This window comes from Brachionichthys hirsutus, unplaced genomic scaffold, assembly GCF_040956055.1.
Source record: "Brachionichthys hirsutus isolate HB-005 unplaced genomic scaffold, CSIRO-AGI_Bhir_v1 contig_895, whole genome shotgun sequence".
NCBI classification, from domain to species: Eukaryota; Metazoa; Chordata; class Actinopteri; order Lophiiformes; family Brachionichthyidae; genus Brachionichthys; species Brachionichthys hirsutus.
In genome coordinates this window covers 12,930-16,648 of record NW_027180639.1, presented here as the reverse complement: position 1 = coordinate 16,648, position 3,719 = coordinate 12,930, and positions in this window count along the sequence as shown.

Sequence of the window (3,719 nt, the reverse complement as noted above, 5' to 3'; positions counted from 1 at the left end):
ATAATGAATTTGAGTAATTTGTGTATGTGTGTGTACAGTGTGTGTGAGACGTCTTCTTGTTTTTCCATTGGAAGCATTAACTGATGCACCATGGCTGAATGAAACATTTGCTATGTGATGATGCAACAAAAGTTTATTTTGTTTCCATTTCAAGGATGTAACAAATGTTTCAGATCTCAGTTGAATGATATTTTCTCTCTAATTTATATTATTCAGGATTTTCTTTGAAAGTATATGTATCTGAAAATAAAAAAGGAAATGTAGCGTCTGTAACTTGATTTTAATTTGTCTTGATTTTTAACCACATCATGACTCCTGGAAGAGGAAAACTTGCAGCAAGTGTTGGAGGTGAATGTTAAATACCTCGGAGTCAAACGTTGTGTGGAAGCAGAAGGAATGTTGGTTGCTCTGACGCTGGAAACCTGCTATAATCCTGTTGTAATGCTTATTAATTACCATTCAGTGTTGTTGAAAGGATTGTTTTTGACCACGTATTTTTGTTCATTGTTTAGTAAAATATGCATATTGTGTTTAGCTAATAAATTATTTCTCAGTTTTTTATTTTTATTTTAAATAAGAAGTTGGAATCATCTGGTTTCATGACATTGTTGTTGTTTTTTTTACGTGCCATTGTACAGAGAAATGGTGGCAGAAATAATTATATTTTAGTTCAGTTGTTACAAATATGGGTACATACATGTCTGACGGTAATATGTCACTACTTTTGTTAATTGTTTGAGAATCATGGCAGTTATTTGAGGAAATGTTAATATTCATTATGTAAATCAGCCATGGAGGGATTAGATACCAGTAATATAAATAAAAAATAAAAATGTCACATACCCAAAGATGCAATGTCATATATGTACAAATAATTTGTGTTTGCTAGTCTCAACACTAAATCAAACACACTGATGCTGTTTTACATTGTTGTCTGGCTCCTCCTTTAATATGATTGTTATTGATTGATTAATTGGCTATCTTCCCATGCACAGGTTGGACCTCAGTTTGAATTTATTCAAATATTCTTGATGGTAACATGTTTTATTTCATGTACCTTGGGAGAAACAAACTGATTCATTCTTGTGGACTACAATTCTATCATATGTAATCCCAATTTCTCTTCTGTTTGGCTAAAAACAAAAAAAATCCTAAATGTAAGAAACTTTAAATTACTGTCATGTTAAAGTGGATTTGATAAATTGTGTATTGGTGCTATTCTAACGTCACCGCATTTATCGCCGTGCTATAGCTGGCCGTCTGAGTGGCAGATGACAAACCTCCGTTAGCCGCTGTCGTGCGGGGAATTTTGGACTATGCTTCTCTCGCAAAATGCATTGGCACGCGTTGAGGCACCCGGCGTGGCGCTAAAGGATATGTAGGATGCAATTAACACACCATCAAACAGGATGCGGGAATTACAACAAATTAGTGTGCATCTGCTTATTGGCGGGGCAATGGTGCGCTGCTTATGAACCCACAGCAATGATTGTGCTTTCACATATGCTTCAATTAAAACACCGAGCCAGAAAGTGAAAGGACGAGCAGGACCAACGGTCTCTGCCCTCGTCACTTTCCTCTTTGTATTTCTGCAGCACCTCTTGTGAGCTTGTAGCCCATTATCCAGGCACACCTCAATTTTTTTACTTTGTGGTCCCTGGGGGGGGTGTAACAAGGTTTGTTTTCCTCTATGTGAAAAATGAGCTGATCCCTAAAATCAAAACATGAAAGAGATAAGGCCATCATTGAAATTGATCAGGGTAATCATCAGTGGCGTCTGACAGGATAATCATGGTTTGTTTCCAAACACAAGACGGAGAGAAAAGGAGACGCTGCGGACGATTACTCATCTCCAGCGATGGTAATTACTCCATCCCGGCATGAAGGATGGCGCCACGGCTCCCACATCGTCCTGCAGCATTTAAGATGAGCTGAAGTCAGATCATCTACCGAGGGACTCTGTGCTGGCATTGCTGTTCGTTAAATTAAACATTTTAAAAACGAACGATCAGTAACGTGAGCGGTGAGGTGATGTCTTCAACCCCCAAAGAGAAACAACGTGGAAGAGTTTTAATACGCCTGAAACATTAACAGTATGGACGTTACATGGTTTATGATTTAACATTACAGTGTCTGATCTGTTTCCTCAGGTATTAAAGGTAGAACTAATCCGCTGAGCTGCTCCGATGTGGAGTCGACTCAGCTATAAGACGACTCTTGTTAGGAATCTATCTCTAATATTAAATGCACGGTAGGCCGAAACACAAGTGTACCGCCTTGATAATATCTCTATTCCAGATTAAATTCAGTGGTAACATAGAGCCCCCCCCACCCTACATGACTTTGTCAAATTCTATAAACACCTGACAAATCGTTCCTGGAGAACCGGTTTCCTAAAGTGTTGACCTTGACCTGTGCGATACACAACGAAACAAAACGCTTCATCTCCATGTCTCCATGTCCTCGTTGCTAAATGCCTGCAGCTTCTATACATGTGAGGAGAGATGCTATGTGGAGCATCACATGCAAGCAGCTCCTGTCTCAGGATTCATTTCACCCGGGGCTTTGCAAATGACTTTGTGCTACCGGTACAGAAACGGGACTGATGGCCTTGAGGTTTGTCAAGCTGGTTTACATAGCAGTTAAACACGACCACATTACATTAAGTGAGGAGGAGGGGGGGGGGGGTCGTGTTGCACGACGCAGCTATTTAATCGCATTGTTGCGTTGTGAAAAAACCCACTTATCAGTGTTGGCCCATACTGTCCTGTTGCTAACTGGACCCGTCCTGCATTATCAGGGTGTATAAGTCAACCCCGGTGTGATGGCTGCAGCAGTACGGTAGCATCCACTTTAAGTGTTCAGTCTCCTCGGGAGTTAAACAACTGAACTAAATGAACACTGATTGTTTCTCCCTGCTGTTCTCTTCCAACAGATGCATATAACATGCATCACGGCCAGGCAAGCGGAGCACAGCTGGAGTTCACACCTATTTCAGTGGGAAAGAAGCCATTTCTAAATTGAAAGACAGTCTGTAGTTTCTTTTTGCATATCATAAAAAAAAAATCAAAGAAAAAGCTGTCTTATCAGAACTCAATTAAATATTCCAAACTCTCACCAAGCGTGGCTTTAAAAAGAGCGACGCAAGGCCCGTTCAAGCAAAACCCATAATGATGAAGCCCAGGCAGCGGATTTTAGATACACACGAGTAGAACGTTTCTGATCCGGCCCCTAAGTTCAGCGAGAAAACTTCATTGAGAATGCCTGAGTACACATGAATCTCCCCGTTTCTGTCAGACTCCACTCATCCAATTCTGAATCACAGCCCATGAAGGCTTAGATTTTGGCAGTCGGCGTGCATATTTATGTTGAAATGGCCAATTCCATTGTCTGTGTGAAGGCTGCAGGACTCATTGTCTGTCCCAAGCAAACAAGGGGAACGGTTGGAATACACACACACACATATATATATATACACACATATATATGTATGAATATGAGAGAGAGATAGTACATTCATCTAAAGGTAATTGCCGTGCCTGATTTGCATTGGAGTCTAGAGGATCAATGATCATTTTAGGATGTGTACTATGATTCTAATTTGTCTCGGCTGTATCATATCAGACACAAAATTCTCTCCATTTGTTGGGCTCTTGTTGACATACGTGATTGAAATCTTGTCCTTTGCCTGGCTACAAGTACAGATGGACTTCACTTAC